Raw genomic sequence first — 19902 nt, forward strand, 5'->3', positions numbered from 1 at the left:
GGGTTGAACTGCGTGGGTCTACTCACATGTGGATTTTTTTCAATACAGTACAGTACTATACTTCTTCCTTCAATATAGTACAGTACTCATTCTTCCTTATGAATTTTTAAATACCATCTTTCCTCTAGCTTACTTTATGGTAAGAATACAGTATATAATACATCGAACATACATACAAAATATGTGTTAACTGTTTATTGGTAAGGCTTCTGGTCAAAAGCAGGCTATTAGTTAAGTTTTTGGGGAGAAAAAGTCATACGTGGATTTTTGGTTATGTGGGGGATTCCTAACCCCATGCTGTTCAAGGATCAACTGTAGAATAAAATAGAAGTTATCAAGAGAATGATGTAAAAAGTACCTCTTAATGTGGGGTAAAGTCTAAATAGTGGGAAAGCCCCTGACTTTGTATGTAATCATAATACCATCTTATTCCCTCATATGTTCTCATGAGTCCTCATGAGTCCTTATGTCTGTTGAAACCGTAAGTTTTTCCATAAATAAAGATTAAAAGAAGAGAGGGGGTTCTGAAAAGGAGTCCAAACTGTAAGAATATAAACTATTAGCATACATGGGAAGTAATGCTTCTTAATAGTTAAGAATGTGGGCTCAGTGGGGCGCCTGGGGGCTCAGATGGTTAAGCATACGACCTTGGTTCCGGTCACGATCTCATGGTCCGTGGGTTCAAGCCCCCTCTCTCTCTCTCTCAAAAATAAACATTTAAAACAAATTTTTTTAAAGAATTTGAGCTCAGTAATCAGACTGTTTTAAAGTGCAAATCCTTACTACCTTTATACTTTGGAATTACTAAACCACTCTGTGCCTCAGTTTCCTCATATAGGAGTTGCTAAGAGCATTAAATGAGATAATACATAAGAAGTCTTTACCACAGTGCCTGACACTTAAAAGTACCTAATAAAACATTCAAAACTGACTTTAACAAAAATTTGTAAATACTTATTATGCTTTTATCCAAATATTCTAGTTACACCAGAATTAAAACGGAGTATTGGTTATTAAAAGCCTCACAAACCAGTGACTATCCAAGAAATACCAGTAATGCAGTTGGATGGAAGACAATTCATCAGGAGAGCAATAACAATTAAACCCAGAAAGATGAGCACCTGGGTGGCTCAGGTGGCTAAGCGTCCAGCTCTTGACCTCAGCCAGGGTCGTGATCTCACGGTTCATGAGTTCAAGCACCTCATCAGGCTCAGTGCTGATGTTGTGGAGCCTCCTTGGGATTCTGTCTCTCCTTCTCTGCCTCTCCCTCCCTTGTGCTCTCTTTCTCTCAAAAATAAGTAATTAAACTTTAAACACACACACACACACACACACACACACGCATACTTGGAAAGATATTTGGGCCTGTACTGCAAAGGAGTGTGCACTACTTTGGGCAATAGTGGCAAAGCCCAGCAGTCAGCAAACTATGGTCTAATGGTCAAATCTGTTTGCTTTTGGGCCATGAATTAAGAATGGTTTTTACAGGGGCACCTGCTCAGTCAACAGAGCATGTGACTCTTGATCTCAAGGTTGTGAGTTCGAGCCCCACAGTATGTAGAGATTACCCTAATTAAGTGAAATGTTATCCCATAAAAAGGAATTCCACTCTTCTCATTAGTAAACCAACACAGCAAAAAAATTAAACTCTATCATTACTGTTATATTTTTATTTCATTAATAATAAAAATCTGTGAAAACATTTTTAAAGCCTCAATAATCTACATGTTAGACAGATAAATGTTCCTCCTCAATTCTCCTCTAATCCTTTCATTGTTCAACATATTCTACCAAATGTCTCAAAATGTGCTGGATCAAGAGAAGTAACATAAATACATCAACAAACTAGATAGAAGCCCCTGTCCTTATGGAGCTTTGCTTCTAATAAGTGAAGAAAAAAATTATATAGTGTAAGGCAGTAAGCATGGAAATGTAGAAACAGAAGCAATTTTATTTTTTTACCTTTTTAAAAAAATGTATTTATTTTGAGAAAACGAGAGAGAGCATGAGGGGGTAGGGGCAGGGAGAGAAAATCCCACATAAGCTCCGTGCAATCAGCACAGAGCCCAAAGTGGGGCTCGATCTCTCGAAGCAGGAGATCATGACCTGAGCTGAAATTAAGAGTTGGGCACTTAAGGGATGCCTGGGTGGCTCAGTCAGTTGAGCATCTGACTTCAGTTTAGGCCATAATCACTGTTCGTGAGTTCAAGTCCTGCATCAGGCTCTGTGCTGAGAGCTCAGAGCTGGAAGCCTTCTTCGGATTCTATGTCTCCCTCTCTCTCTGCCCCTCCCCCACTGTGCATGATCTGTCTCTCAAAAATAAATAAACATTTTTAAAAATTTAATAAAAAACGAGTTGGACTCTTAACCAACTAAGCCACTCAGGCAACCCAGGAAANTAAAAAAATATATATTTTTGATATTTTTATTTTTTTATTTAAGAAAAATTTGTTTAACGTCTATTTTTTTTTTTTTTTGAGAGAGAGACAGAGCACGAATGGGGGAAGAACAGAGTGAGAGAGGAGATACAGAATCCGAAGCAGACTCCAGTCTCTGAGCTCTCAGCACAGAGCCCAACACCAGGCTCAAAACCACCAACCATGAGCTCATGACCCGAGCCAAAGTAGAAAGTTCAACTACCTGAGCCAACCAGGGGCCCCTTGATGTTTATTTTTAAGAGAGAGAGAGGCAGAGAGAAAGGAGGGCAGAGGATCGAAAGCGGGTCCTGCACTGGCAGCAGAAAGCCCAATGTGGGGCTCAAAACCCATAAACCATGAGATCATGACCTGAGCTTAAGTCGGACGCCTAACCAATTGAGGCACCCAGGTGCCTCCAGGGATACAATTTTAAATAGGATATTCAGGAATAGTAGGACAGAGATTTTCATGTTTAAGCAGCCTTGAAAGTAAGTGAGGGTGAGCCTGGTGAATACTCTGCCTAAACACTTGGGAGAGAGGTGTTCAAGGCAGAGGAAGAACAAGCAGAAAAGACTCAAGTGTGAGCGTGTCTGGCATGTCCCAGGAACAGCAAAGAGGCCAGTGCACCTTGAAAAGAGTGAACAAGAGTGGTCAGAGAGGCGGTCAGACAAAGCAGCGCCCAGAGATCATGCAGGGGCTTACAGGCCATAGTAAAAACTTGTGCTTTTAAAATAAGACCAGATGCCATTAAGGCACTTTGAGCATAGGAGCATGGGCATCTCCCTTACACTCTCAGCGAATGAATGTTCAACTTCCAGCATTTCCTATTGATAAGTTAGATACAGAGAACTTAAAGTATGTCACAAGTGGCTACTGAACTAACAGAAACCCAGCTGCTATCTATAATATTAGAAATTGGAAAGAAAAAACATTAAAATCCTAGCAGAAAAATGAACAAGTTTGAAGAATGTAGGCAATGAAAAATGGAATGAGTAAATACACATGAAAAAAAGTTCAACTACATTATCATTAAAAAGAAATTCAAAATAAAACAAAGTACTATTTATCACCCATTGCTAGGGAAATTGGTAGTAGTGAAAATTGGTTCAGATCTACAATCCTGTATCTGAAACCACTGTTTTCAAAAACACTTCTAAATTTCAAAATATTTTTATTACAGTGAGGTGATAATGCATAAATATCTCAAATAAGCAGCATTCGCAGTTGGGCGTAAGGTTAACACCCAGTATTAACCATACTGCTATTTAAAATTTCCTTAGAGCACCTTAGGAGATGTTCAATGTAGGCTTACACCAGTTTACGTCAAGTCTAGCTGTCAAATTAGTTGTAAAAAGTTTTGTTTTGGGGCGCCTGGGTGGCTCAGTCAGTTGAGCGTCCAACTTCGGCTCAGGTCATGATCTCACAGTTCATGGGATCGAGCCCCATTATCAGGTTCTGTGCCGACACCTCAGAGCCTACAGCCTGTTTCAGATTCTGTGTCTGCCTCTCTCTCTGCCCCTCTCCCACTCATGCTCTGTCTCTCTCTGTCTCAAAAATAAATGAACTATAAAAAAAATTTTTTTTTTAAGTTTTGTTTCTCAGGGCCTTGGGGATCTCAGAATTGCATATAAGGATCTGTTGACCTATATGTTTTGTAAATAATTACGCTAACACAGACCAAAATCTATTAAAATATCCACACACAAGGTAGTGATAATATCACCTAGAACAACTTTTTCAAATCATGAAACCCTTCCCAACAAGGACTCCCCATTGCCCTACGCAGCTTCTGTAGCAAGCACAGTAACCGATCAGAGTCCGGACTGGGTCGGAAAAGATAAGTTGGAAATGTAAATAAATCAAGTATAGAGATTTTTTAAAATTCCAATGCAAATAAAACAATTTGGAATTCCTTGAGTTTGTAAAAATATTTTATTTCCATGCTGTAAGAAATAACTAAGAAAGAAAACATTAATTTAAAAATATTTAAAAGTATTTCCTAAATAATTTTAATCTCCTTGGAAAGTTCATTCATTCTACTCACTTGAAGTGTAGTCTGTATTATTTAGCACATATTACAGGCAAGGCAATGTGAATACAGGGAATATGGGGGTGGAAGCTTGGAGAGGCAGACAAGGGCTGACCATGAGTTTAGATGTTATCTTAGAGCCAGATTGAGAAGCAACACAAAATTCTGAGCAGGGTGTAATGCGATAGGACGTGCATGTCAGATTACTCTGGCTACAGTGCCAAGCAGGATTAAAAAGGGCAAAACCACTGGCAGAATGCACTTTAAGGAGACTATTTTACCAGTGCAAACAAGACATGATGACTTTTTAAAAATATCATCCACCAAAATGTCTAAAGTTTTCCCCAAGGTTCATATTACCAAACTGAAGCTCAAGTGGTAACTGGGATTCAGTAGGAAAAATTAAAGGAGAAAGGGGAGCTCAGAGATAAGGAGAGGCAATCTAGACAGAAAGCTAAAAACCGGTGTGCACATCTTACAGTAGTGGACAATAGGCAGCAACTCAGGCAAGCAGGGCCTTAGTGGTAGAAGTCAGACAAGCGAGTGCTATCCCAGCAATCAGTAAAAACATAACAGGGAAACATGCCTAATTTTACGGTTCCTGATGAAAGGCTCATAGGAGAGAACAGAGAGCTCCAGTTATAAGACTAGAATTCAGGAATTCAAAAATAGGAGACAGAAAATAGGACAGCAGCAGAAAAGATACAGATTCTGGACTCCAATTAACCTACTTTCAAAACCTAAATCTGCCATTTTCTAGCTGTGAAAGTCTAAACAACTCAAACTTTTTGACCCTCAACTTCTTCATCTATAAAAAGGGGATAACATTACCTATTCTACAGGGCTGCTGAATTAAATGAAATACTGTATTTTAAAACACTCAGTGGAGTTCAACAAATATTAGTTTCATCCCTTTCTCCTTTTCTTCCATTTTTCATCTAAGCTAGTAAGGTAGTCTTTTGCTTGGCCACAAATTCTGAAAGGCTTCTCCAACTAGGCATTAGATGACTTTAGGTGAAGAAAGTAAGACAGATCACTGATATAAAATGCCTCATGGAGGGCTCCTGGGTGGCTCTGTCAGTTAAGCATCTGACTCTTGATCTCAGTTCAGGTCTTGACCTCTGGGTCATGAGTTCGAGCCCTACACTGGGCAACATGCTGGGTGTGGAGCCTTCTTAAAAAAAAAATAAATAAATAAAAAGAATAAAAAAATAAAATAAAATGCCTCATGGGAGCACTAGTGCATACAGACGAGGTGAAAGTAAATGAGCTGCATAAGTAAAAGGGCCTAAAAAAGTAGAGCAAAGTTCAAATAATTTGAATCAGTTAGCCTAATAGCATATCCACACAATAGAACATGTCACCATACAGAAAAAGAAAAAAAGTGGACAGCTGTCTGTATACTGAAGTCAAGGGATCTCCAACATATATTTCAAATGAAAAAACTATGATATAAAATATTAATACAATATGCTACCTTCTACATAGGTAAGGGGAAACAGTGATTCATATTTATATTTTTCTATTTGCAAAAATACTGGCAAAATATACAAAAAAATAAAAGTGGCTACCTATAGAGAGCAGGGAAGGGAGGGATAGACAGAACAGTATTAAGACTTGGGGCACCTGGGTGACTCAGTCGGTAGAGCTTCCGACTTCAGCTCAGGTCATGATCTTACAGTTCCTGGGTTCCAGCCCTGTGTTGGGCTCTGTGCTGACAGCTCACAGTGTGGGGTCTGCTTCAGATTCTCTGGCTCTCTCTTTCTCTCTACCCCTCCCTGGCTCGTTTTCTGTCTCTCTCAAAAATAAATAATGAACAGTAATAGATAGATAGATAGACTTTTCAAAACATACCTTTTTATATTATTTTGAAATCTGAACCAAGCAGACATATTACCAATTAAAAAAGGAAATAAAATTTAAATAAATATTTAAATATTTGAGAAGTCCGAGTTTGGTAATACATTGTGCTACATTTATGATGACTTATGTATTTTAGCTGTATACTAACATAACTATGACTTATCTGTATCTATTTCCAGCACTATAATAAATTTAAGTTCCTCCAAAGAAAGTATAATCTCCTTGAAGATAAAGATCATGTCTTATTCATTCTGTAACCCCACTACCAACCACAGTGGTTCAAATAACCACTAGAGTTTCTTTCTTTTTTTTTTTATTTTTATTTTTTTTAAATTTCTGAGAGAGAGAGAGAGAGAGAAAGACAGGGTGAGCAGGGGAGGGTCAGAGAGAGAGGGAGATAGAGTCTGAAGCAGGCTTCAGGCTCTGAGCTGTCAGCACATAGCTCGATGCAGGGCTCGAACCCACGAACTGTGAGATCATGACGTGAGCCGAAGTCGGATGCTTCACTGACTGAGCCACCCAGGCGCCCCTAGAGTTTCTTTCTCTTAATCCCATCAAATGTTAAGCTGTCTGTAACCGTAAAGACAAACAAACTTTTTCTTAGTTCTGTTCCCTATTCCACCATAACCCAGATAGATCCTTCTTCCCTCTATGGGATCAAATTTCTTGGAACTATCTAGTCCACATTCACTGTATGTCTAGTTCCCCAATTTAGGTTTTCACTACACCCCTCTATTTTAACTCTTCCGCTAAGACAATAAGTCTCAAACTTTAGCATATCTCAGAATAACCATAGTAGCATTCAAGCAGATTTCCTAGGCAACCACCTCCCCCTTCATCACCTGGCCTTTTAATAATCTATAAGGTTTGAAAACCCTGCAGAATTGATATTTTTACTCAGTATCTCATTTAACTCTGATACAAGTGGCCTGCCTGAACACATATGAAAAACAATCTAGCTAAGGTCATCGATAACTTTCCAGTAGCCAAATTCAAAGCATTTTGTTCCCATCTCTCTCTCAGCAGTACCTGACACCTCCCCAAAACTCCATCACTCTACCATACAACTAGACTCTCTATCACCACCCTTCAGTCTTCTCTGCTTCTAAGAGACCTGTCAGTGACCCGATTCCTAACTTTATACACATTTCATAAGTGGTCAGTCATACCCACTTCTTCAACTACCACCTATACAATCCTAAACCCTGACACTCTGAATTCCAGAGGCTATGAATTATGGNTGAATTCAAAATATCTGCTCTGCTCTTTACATGGTAACATAACTAAAGTTACATACTTTTCTGAATTTCTCTTTTGTTCTCCTTTAAAACAAAACCAAAACCAACAAGTTTTTTGTTCAGATTAAATGAAAAAAAATAGATTAAATGAGAAGTTTCGTTCCCTTCAAGCATGCCCAGAGGACCCCATGCCATGGGCCTCAGAGGTGGCAGGCATACAGAGGTATTTATTGTATGCATCCTCATGATGCACTAAGAACAGCACATCATTTCTATGGTATCCCTGCCAACAATGCATTTAGTCTGCACATGAGCAGACCAATAGATGAATCGAAGTGAAGGAATATCTTCCAGAATAAAGAAAATCAAGGTCGTGTAAGACAGGAATATTGAGGAAATGTTTCAAACTGAGAAGACTAAAGAGACATTATAATTAAATGTAATGTATGATCCTAAATTGGATCCTAAATCAAAAAGAAAAAAGAGAAACTGCTGGATAAGAGAGAAACTGCTGGGATAACTGTAACATTTTGAATGGCACCTGGCATTGGTTTATCAATGATCACTGTCTGACTTCGTAGCTGTGTAAGAGACTATCCAGGTTTGGGTAAAGACACACTAGATTACTCAGCAGTGATGGGTACCATGTGTGTTACTTGCTCTCAAATGGGTCAAAAACAGTCCAATGAAATAAAAAATGGCTGGAAGCAGGGATGAAAATGACACACCAGAAATGAGATAATTAGGTAGTTTCACTAAAATTTGAAAATCCAATAAGATACAGCAGAGACAGTCAAAGACAAAAGTTCCTTCTTTGGGCATCTGGAAGAAAAGGCCACACTGGGCCCACTACTATGAGCCACACGCAAGATGCTGCATGCTTATCTTGTGTACACACACACACAGTATATATAATATACGTATATTTATTAGTAAAATTATTCCAGGAAAGTATTTTTAGTAAGAATAATTCACTGGATAAAGTTGGCTGAAGGAGATTCTAGAGCTCTCTGTGCTGTTCTTGCAATTTTTCTATAGGTTTGAAATTATTTCAAAATAAGTTAATTTTGGGGCGCCTGGGTGGCTCAGTTGGTTAAGCATCTGACTTCAGCTCAGGTCATGATCTCATGGTTCATGGGTCCAAGCCCTGCACTGGGCTCTGTGCTGACAGCTCAGAGCCTGGAGCCTGCTTCAGATTCTGTGTCTCCCTCTCTCTCTGACCTTCCCCTGCTCATGCTGCCTCTCTCTCTCTCAGAAATAAATACAAAATATATTAATTAATTAAANAGCAGTGATGGGTACCATGTGTGTTACTTGCTCTCAAATGGGTCAAAAACAGTCCAATGAAATAAAAAATGGCTGGAAGCAGGGATGAAAATGACACACCAGAAATGAGATAATTAGGTAGTTTCACTAAAATTTGAAAATCCAATAAGATACAGCAGAGACAGTCAAAGACAAAAGTTCCTTCTTTGGGCATCTGGAAGAAAAGGCCACACTGGGCCCACTACTATGAGCCACACGCAAGATGCTGCATGCTTATCTTGTGTACACACACACACAGTATATATAATATACGTATATTTATTAGTAAAATTATTCCAGGAAAGTATTTTTAGTAAGAATAATTCACTGGATAAAGTTGGCTGAAGGAGATTCTAGAGCTCTCTGTGCTGTTCTTGCAATTTTTCTATAGGTTTGAAATTATTTCAAAATAAGTTAATTTTGGGGCGCCTGGGTGGCTCAGTTGGTTAAGCATCTGACTTCAGCTCAGGTCATGATCTCATGGTTCATGGGTCCAAGCCCTGCACTGGGCTCTGTGCTGACAGCTCAGAGCCTGGAGCCTGCTTCAGATTCTGTGTCTCCCTCTCTCTCTGACCTTCCCCTGCTCATGCTGCCTCTCTCTCTCTCAGAAATAAATACAAAATATATTAATTAATTAAAAAAACAAAATAAGTTAATTTTTAAAATTCAGTAAGAATTCATGACAACCTTGGTGCCTAGCAAAATGCCTGGCTCACTGTTAAGTACTCAATAAAAATTATTTGGCCTTACAGCTGCCGAAAGAAGAAAGTATCATCATCAACTCTTTTCCTCTTTTCCTTATATCCAAAGAGACTCTCAGTTCTAGTGAAACTACCTAATAAGTGTTCAGTTCTAGTCCCACATCCTCGTTTTCATTTCCCTGTTTCCAGCTATAATCTCTCAGCTGGACCACCGCAAGAGCATCCTAACTGGTCTTCTATGCCATTTCTAGCTTCATGTTTGCAGCATCCTTATATCCTTGCATCATTATCTACAAATCAGGAGTTATCTTTCAAAACTCACATCTAATCTTATTCCATTATTTAAATATGGATAATTGCTCCCTAATGTAAATTCTGATCTCCCAAGAGGCAGACTAAACACTGTGTAGGGCACTAGCAATGCAGGAACACCAAAAAGGTATTTCACATACACACACAAAACAATGAAGTAGTAATTACTAGGGGGAGGGGAGAGGGAGGAAAGGCAGGTTAAAAAAGGGACTTTGATTTGATCTCCTTTGTGTTTATTTTAGGATTTGATATTGGTTATATTTTTTATTACATGTGGGAATGCCGGGGTGAGTTGGTACCATAAACTTGCCAATACTCTAGAACAGTACCTTTCGCAATCTTTTCCCAACTTGGCACCACAGAAAATAATTTTTAGCGCACTGGAATAAGCCAACACTGTATGAAATCAAAAGAAACCATCTGGGGGTTCCAATATGTCCAGGCCCAATAGCCTGATGGGTACCTAGCTCTCTGGCACACGCGCGAACCATTCACGGCACACCAGTTGGGAAATTCTAAAGTTCTTACTATAATTCCACTCAAAGCCCAAATAAGGACCTTCAGAAGGTTTCATCTACATAGTCAACACACACATACAGGAACACAGAATCCACACAAAATCAGACGCCAAGAGCCAGCCCACAAAGACAGACATATATAAGACAACCTGTATTTCTCCACACTATGCATCCTTTGATACTTCGGACATTTTGTACATGCCGTTCTCTCTACCCAGATCCATTCCAACCCGTCCTCCAAGACACTGCTCAAATGCCACTTCTCATTTCCCCCAGATCTTATTACACTTGTCACTATGAACTGTAATTGTTTGTTGACATGTGTTACGAGCCTAGAATTAGAGCTCAAGGACAACAATCATGTCTTATTTACCTGTATACCACTGATCCCTATAACAGACATTCAAACATTTGTTTCATACACATATAAATGAGTGTTTAGTACGTCATTCCCCCAATAAACCAAAATTTCCAAAATACATTAATTCAAACCACAAGGTAAAATTTTACAATCAAATTAGCATTTTCTCCCCAAAACAGGAATTTCCATTTCTCTCTTAAAGAGAGAAATATTCATACCACTGGACCATTATCCTAGTTTTAACCTGAGGAAATAAACAAGCTATGAGCACAGAGGTACTCACTGTAGATAATAGGAATAGAAATTTCAGGAACAGCAAAATGTTTAACAAAAAGTAAGTGACTAAATCAATTACCTGATTGATAAATCGTCTGAACTGCTAAGTGATTGTTCAAGTTATACTCGTGATGGGAATGAGAAAAGGAGAAAAATATGGTACCATTTTCTGACCATCTTTTCTATTTAAAGAGTACTACATGCTTCATAAATATTATCCTAATCCTCACAACAATTCAAGGACAAGTACTATTATCCTAATTTCACAGACAAGGAAGTGGGTTTGAAAGTTATAGAATTTGCCCAAAGTTTTTGAGACCAGATTCCAACCTACATAAATGTGACTTCAAAGTCTATCATCTTTTTCCTACATTCCAATGCCTCTACTATACAATGCTTCGAACATATTAAACTCAAAATTGTATCTCTACCATATAACTTAATTTTAAAAGTATGAACAATTGCCTGGAAAAAAACAAAAATATCAAGTGGTAATTTAGAGTGAATATTGTTACAGTATCATTTTTTTTATATTAGCAACTCTTTAAAGCAGAATTGCTAGGCAATGAACTCAAGTCCTGAGGCAATAAGAAAGAACTCCCATTTTAATTTTTTTATATATATTTATTAAGGACACAGAATAGGTAACACTGTAAAATCGTAAAAGGGATGTACTCAACTAACTACATTGAAACAATCATATATTAAGTCCAGGGTGCTTATTACTAGGATTCAAAACTGGACAATCATGACTGGATTAAGCAGCATTCTCCCAGGGGGAAAAAAAAAGCTGAATTTTGAGGAAGACTTAAGGAGAAGGCACATGAATTGGAGATTGGAATGTTTCAACTGAGAAACAGGGCAGAGGAAAACACAAGAGTATTTTCTTTTTAAGCGAGAATGAGAAACAAGGTTAGTGAGATGAAGTCGGTGGAAAGCCTTCAAGGCCAACCCGATAAGTTTGGAATTAATTTGATAAGTAACAGAGAACTGTAACAGACACATTCTTAAATGGGAAGGTGGCAGGCTAAAGTATGGTCTTCAAAAATTCAAATTAAAAAAAAAAAAAAAAAAAATTAAAATTTTAGGGGCACCTGGGTAGCTCAGTCAGTGGGGCATCTGACTTCAGTTCAGGTCATGATCTCATGGTTCGTGGGTTCGAGCTCCGCGTTGGGTTCTGTGCTGACAGCTCAGAGCCTAAAGCCTGCTTCCGATTCTGTGTCTCCCTCTCTCTATGCCCCTCCCTCTCTCAAAAATAAACAAACATTAAAAAAAAAATTCAAACTTTGTTCCAAGGAGAGTACTGCCTTGAATTAAACAATCTTTAATAACTGGGGGGTGGCAGAGAGAATCTATTATCCATTATGTGTGCTTTATATACATACTGTTCTGAAAAAGAAAAACTAAAGAAAAAAGTTTAAATAATGGGTAAATACGTCAGTAAGATAGGTCCTTTCAAATATAATAGTATCTATAATAATTTCAAGTATTAAATGCCACTGTATATTTCAATAAGAATCACAGAACTCTAGAGCAAGAAAGGATGCTGGAGACAATCTTTTTAGTGACAACCTCTTCATTTTCCCAATGTTTTAAAATGAGGCTCAAAACCAAATAATTTGCTTAATGTCATATATAAACTAGTAGAAGATTCAATACTAAGACTCAGATTTTCTAGGCAGCAAGATCTAAAGCTGTGCTATCCAATATTATAGCTACTAGCAACATCTGGTTATTTAAATTTAAACTGGTTAAAATTAAATACAATTTTAAATTCAGTTCCTCAGGCACGACAGTCACATTCAAGTGCTGCATGCTACACATGATTAAGGACTATCATACCTGACAGTGCAGAAAGAGAGTACTTCCATCACTGCAGAAAGTTTAATTGGACAGCTTATTCTACAGAGTAAGCTTCAGAGGCAGACCTAGTTTCAATTCTACTTATTACGGTGTGATCCTAGTTATTTAATTTCTCTTTGACCCCATTTGGGGGAGGGAGGAAGCAGGGAATTAGCAATACCCACCTCACAAAGTGTACTTGAGGGCTATGTGAGACAACACGAAATGCCCCTTTACGCTGCTATCTGGCACATAAGGGACAGTAAACATTTCCCTTTTGGATCCTTTTTTCTTTCTACTCCTCTAAATAACTTCTTTGTTAAAAGACACAAACACAAGAACACCCAAATTAATATCTTCCCCTCAAGATAATCCACAGTACCTAACTAATTTTCAATCTGTTCCTACCAATTTTTTCAAATATTTGCACCTTCCTTCCAGTGTTGCTACTTAAGAATAATTAAATGAAGGGTGAAGGTGAGGAAAATGCCTCTAACAAAACTTAGAGAATGTGATAAATTTCCCCTCTTATTTCCCACCCCTATTGTATATATGACTATACTGACTGATCATGCAAAGGAAAAGAAATACATTACACTGTTCCTAGATACTGCATTTCCACACCAATAAAGAAGATTCTACAGGGGCGCCTGGGTGGCTCAGTCGGTTAAGTGTCCGACTTCGGCTCAGGTCATGATCTCGCAGTTGGTGGGTTCCAGCCACATCCGGCTCTGTGCTGACAGCCAGCTCAGAGCCTGGAGCCAGTTTCAGGTTCTGTGTCTCCCTCTCTCTTTCACCCTCCCCTGCTCACGCTGTCTCTTTCTCTCTGAGAAATAACTAAACATTTAAAAAAAAATTTTTTTAAAGAGGATTCTATAGTACTTCTACATTATACTCCTTATCACCGTTTGTACTACTAGTTGAATATCAAATGAAGAACTAACACCTTCATCTTACAATACTTTCCAGGTAAACAGTAATAAAAAGGATTTCCAGCATGTTAAACTAATCTTCAAGGCTTCACAGCTTAATCTACTAAACTGACAAATTTAACAAATCTAGACTACAGCCTATAAAAAAGTTTTACAACATGCATGCTATTACCTACAAAAACAAAAAAAATTCAACTCAGCGTGTAGCCAGTGAATTTCCACCAATACTAAATTTTACATAGGAACAATTCATATTTAGCCACATTACGTTAAACAGACTTGTCATTTCTCATCAGGTCACCACTTTTACACTCCTAAAAACTGACATAAAAAATTAAAGAACTTTTAAACATTCATGTTTAAACATCCACGAAACAAAATTTCTACATAGTTTTTAAAGTTTTCTTATTGCTTAAAACTGACCATATCAACTCACAAAAAACAGGCAAGGGGGGGTCCTTCTAGCGTCTCCTTGAAATTTATCTAGCATTCTCTTACCTTGGTCCTTAAAGATAATGTACTCAAAAACATGAGCAATGATCCCCCGTAAAGGATTCAGAGTAAGTCAAATAAATGCCAAAGAGATAACACTGCACCTTGTACTGTCACTTTACAACTCAAATAATTTTATTAGACAAAACTAAAATATTTCGAATACACAAATCATAGAGACTAACAATATTCATTGGGGAGTGGTCACATAATTTTTTTTTAATGAAAAAAGTCTTTATTACTATCCTAAAGTACTTTATACATTAAAAAACAGTTAGGCTTCTGTGCCTTAACTGATGAAATCTAATTTGTGACAGTCTATAATTTTTTAAAGTCCTTCAATAATAATGAAGTGTACGTTGGTCACATTAGAATAGGTCAAATGAATTTTCCTGAGGCTGCATTCTAAGTACATCTGACCCAGAAAGTATTTTTAGCAAGTGTGTTCAATCAATGCTGGTTTTATGCCTAGCCTAAATTAGAAATTGGGTGTCACAAATTTAAAGTAACATAGTACGGACGTTTTAAAAGATGAGTTAGAACATAAAAAAAAACAAGTATGAGACAATTCTATACCCACAACCCAGAAGCAAAGCAGGTTAGAAAGCAGGCAATAAGAAAGTTATATCCTCTCCATTACTACTTTTGAGGAACGTGTGATTTTCTAACTTAATAAACTTTATGCTACTCAATAAAAACGACAAACAGTGATGGCTCCTTGTGTTTTTCCCTTTTAAATCTCTGGCCAAATGTTTAAAACTGATTAGCTCAATCATAAATATCCCCATGTACTAAGTGATCATGATCTCCTTATAAACCAAACCACTCAACATAATATGGGACCATGCAAGTTTCAGTGAAAAATGGTGACAAAGATATGTGTGTCGTTTAAAAACAACAACAAACAAAGAAAACATAAAGAGACATAAAAATAGGTTCTGTGATAACTGGAGCATAAATTTATTCCGACAAAAAATGGTGGGGTCAACAAAAGACTGCACTCTTTTATTATGAGTCCATAAAGAAGTTCTATACCATACACAAACTTCGGCTTTTGAAAAATTTTTGAAAAAAGTCGATAGGTTGAATTTATAGTCCTCAAATTCAAGATCTCCCTGACATATCTAGTTCTATTCCATGAAGCACACCTTGGACTATGAGCAATCATTTATTTTAAGGTCAGTTCCTCCTCCCTTAATAAAAAAAAAAAAAAAAGAAAAAAATATTTTTGTTTTTGTTCTCTGACACGTTAAGCTTCAAAAATTAGGATTAAAAAAAATCTCGGCTTTTACTGTTCCGGATTTTTCCCCCAAATCATTCGGATACGTTGGCTTTTGGGTTACGTTTCCCCCCCTTCCCCCCCAAACACGTTTTAAGCAGCACTGTTTCCACCAGACCCAAGATCTGGTCACATAAACCTAATATTATTCCAGCTCTGATTTAAAGGCAGTTAGTACATTGCAGATATATAGGCTCCCCCGAACAAGCGCCTGAAGATCCTACAGTTCGTTTTTGGCTGTGCTGGTGTCACAATGTAAGGTAACCCTAGACATAAAAGCCAAATTTCGCAGAAACACCCATCCATAGATCTGTGCAACTGTAAACTGTTCCATTTTTCGGAAACCTTGGGAGATGCATCGGTACGTCTACTCCGCGACATCTCAACTTTCCCTGGCCCAACTACAGATTCCTAAACCCAAGTACATAATCCGGCAGAATCGCAAGAGGCTTCAAACTTCAATAGCAGGGGCGGTGCGCCCATGCAGCATCAAGGAGCACTGCTACGAGCCCATTAAAAAAAAGAAAAGAAAAACAAAACAGAAAAAGGAACCCTACCACCGACGGAAAACTCGAAGATTCTAAATCGTTACCTAGAGTTTAGGTACCGTGGAACATTCCATCTCCGCACCGATTCCATTCCCTTATCCCTTCGCTCGCCCCTCACAGACTCCAACGTTGACCCCGGGAGCTGCGAGCGCAGAGGTCCCGAGGAGCGAGAGGGGCGGGGGGGACCAGAGTCAGGCCCCCCCCNGAGCCCCGGGGCCGGGGGCCTGGCCCCAAACCTCCGACCCAAGCCAAATCTCTCCAGTCCCCGACTCAGGCCCGGAATTCAGCCCGCGGGGACCCAGGAGTCCTGAAAGAACAATGTGGGGGGGCCGCGAGGAGCGGAAAAGCGCGCAGCGCGGCGTGAGCGGGCGGGTAATCCGGGGCAGCGTTTGTGTGTGAGAGTGCAAGAGGAGCTCAACCTCNGACCCAAGGGACCGGCCAAGGGGCAGAAACCTAAGTTTTAAAGGGGAAAACCAGACCTCTGGGCCCCAAGTGTCCCAACTTCAGTGCTAATAGAGGATACAGGTTTTAGGATGTAGTTTTGAATCATTTCCTCTCCTAAATATAGACTCTAAAACAAAGAACAAACAATGTTCTTTTATAAAACAAACGTCTGGATGCCAGGAGTGGTGTGCTTTTAAAAATTGAATTCATTATGATACCGCATGTGAATTTGGGGTTATCACGCCAGGGGTCTTAGCCACGTGCATTCATATTTTATTGATGACACAAACTTATTTGTGTAAGACAGATGCCGAAGAGCTGGGTGATCTCAGCTGAAATGATGGGAGGAAGGATTTGGGGACCGGCACACTTTCTTTTTCCAATTATTGTTGCCGTGCCTGGTGCCTTCTTGCTCTTCCTTGCACTTATCAGTAAAACACCGGAGCCGAAGTCATACAAGCGTTCTTTCAAGTATCGCTTTTAATCCAAGCCAACAAAATGTCTATTTATTAATCAAGGCTGGTTTTGACAAGATGAAATCTTGTAAATGTGTACAGATCGGTGAAAGACAGCGATTTCTATTGAACCTTTTGCTCCTTCGCATACCCGCTCGGTTTTTCCATTTTATTTTTTTTAATGTTTTATTTATTTCTAGGAGAGAGAGAGACAGCATGAGCAGGGGAGGGTCAGAGAGGGAGTCACAGGCGGAAACAGGCTCCAGGCTCTGAGCTGGCAGTCAGCACAGAGCCCGACGCGGGGCTCGAACCCACGAACCGTGAGATCATGACCTAAGCGAAAGTCGAAAGTCGAAAGTCGGACGCTTAACCGACTAAGCCACCCAGGCGCCCCACGGTTTTTCCATTTTAAAAAGACAGCTTGTCAGTCCGTATTTTTCCTGCTTTACCTCTTCTACTTACTGCCTTTCCCAAAGCTTAGGTTCCAAGGAGTGTTTATTCATCCTTCCCTAAATATGCTTTCCTGCATCTAGCGCTCTTTTTTCCATGCCTTTGTTCATACTACTCCCCTTACTAAAATGCTCTTCACTTCATCTCCACCTATCAACATCCAGTCATCCTCCAATCAAAGATCATGCAGGATTTACACCAGAAGTAAGAATTCCTTCCTCCTCTGACATTTATAGTTCTTGGTTTATGCCTCCCTTTTGTTTTTAATAGGATACTTATGTTTGTGTGGGCCTTGTGGCCACTACTACCTGGTAACCCACTGATGGTAATCATCGTTGTATCAAACTCATAATATAAATACAGCTGCAGTCTCCACATTGGAGGGGCTGAAAGAGACACTCTTTGTTTTGTGAAAGTCCACAGGATGAGACCTTTAGGTAAATAAATGAAAGCCTCATATCCATCTACTGTTCTTTAGGAAAATTATAAAGTCACTTTTTAGATTGATACATGTGGGACACCTGGGTGGCTTAGTCAGTTAAGCGTCTGACTTTGGCTCAGATTACCATCTCATGGTTTGTGGGTTCAAGCCCTAAGCCCTGCGACTCTGCTGTCAGTGCAGAGCCCGCTTAGGGTACTCTGTCTCTCTCTCTTTCTGACCCTCCCCTACACATGTGCTCGCTCTCTCTCTTTCTCTCTCTCTCTCTCCCTCTCATTATAAAAAATAAACATTTTTTAAAATTGGCATATAATTCACACACCGTAAAATTCATCCCTTTAAAGTATACGGGAGCACCTGGCTGGCTCGGTTGGTTAAGCATCCAACTTGGGCTCAGGTCATGATCTCGTGGTTTGTGAGTTTGAGCCCCTTGTCGGGCTCTGTGCCGACAGCTCAAAGCCCAGAACCTGCTTCAGGTTGTGTGTTTCCCTCTTTCTGTGTCTCTCTCTAAAATAAATAACATTAAAAAATAATAACAATAATAATAAAGTATACAGTTCAATTCTTTTTAGTACATTTGCAAAGTTGTGCAACCATCACCACAATCTACTTCCAATCATCACCCCCAACAACCTCTCCTGCCCATTAGCAGTCGCTTTCCACTCACTCCTCTGCCAGCCCCTGACAACCACTAATCTATTTCTGCCTTTATAGACTTGCCTACTCTGGACATTGCATGTAAATGAAATTATACATAATGCAAATTCTCCACAAAAATATGTAAATGTTTGCTCACCTTTAAATTACAATCTAAATATGTAAATTACAATCTAAATATGTAATATTTAATTTAAATTAAATATGTAAATTAAAATTAACCTATGCCTTTCTAGATCATTTTGATGATCACCTTGTAACCAAACACTGCCATCTGATTTCATATTTGGCACCAAGAACTGTACCTTTAATTTTTCTGGGGCAAATGAGAAAAAGGTAGAATACTTCTTGGGGCACCTGGGCAGCTCAGTCAGATCAGTGCCTGACTCTTGGTTTCAACTCAGGCCATGATCTCGCCGCCGTTCATGGGTTTAAGCCCTGCATTGGGCTCTACGCCGATAGCACGGAGCCTCCTTGGATTCTCTGTCTTGTCTCTCTGCCCCTCCCCTGCTGGTGGTCTCTCAAAATAAACAAATTATTAAAAAAAAAAAAAAGTAAAGTACTTCTTGGGGAAATGACAACGTTCTGCCTAAGTGAAGATCAAGCATCCTCCTGGCACACCATGCAAAAGTTTCACAGAAATTTAAACAGAGAAGAATGTACGGATAATTCCATTGGTTATAATAAGTATGCTTTAAAAACCCAGGCCATCTCAGTGAGTTCCATTTTCTCATCACAAGGGACACTCTAATTTCAGCAGAACAACATCATCTACCACATTACATGCATAGTATTAACTGAATTTTTAACTTTGTTGATTTAATTTGCACAACTGTTAAGTTTATAGGTGTAGAAACGCTGTGAGAATAAGGACTTTATACCTAATCTTATGTCTGGCCATGATTAAGGATCATAATTTAAATAATTTAATTTTACACTTGAGAGTTAGCAAGGTTTTTCTTTGCATTTAAAAGTGGCCCCGAACACTGCTAGATATTGGCCGACTCTGCTGTTGACTGTGATTTTCCCCCTTGTCTGCAGCCTGTCCTCAGCTGTGCTCTGGGAGTAAGGGTTGTGTCCACACTTGAAGGGTGTTGGCAGGGGAGGACTGGCCTTTTGGCACTGTGGAGTTGACATTAGGACCTCTTCTAACCCTGGGTAGCCACAGCGAAGAAGGAATGGGCACTTGTTCTAGCCTGTGCAGCCAAGCCATGCTGCCTGGACCTTGGCAGTGACCTCTGGCAGCCACAAGGCAACAGAGAAGGAAGGACGCAAGGATCAGGCACTGTGGCTCAGCTGCCCTGCCATCAGCAACCCGAGAGGATCCCCTTGGAAGAAATAAGT

Source organism: Crocuta crocuta, unplaced genomic scaffold, assembly GCF_008692635.1.
Source record: "Crocuta crocuta isolate KB4526 unplaced genomic scaffold, BGI_CrCroc_1.0 scaffold548, whole genome shotgun sequence".
In the NCBI taxonomy this organism is placed as follows: Eukaryota; Metazoa; Chordata; class Mammalia; order Carnivora; family Hyaenidae; genus Crocuta; species Crocuta crocuta.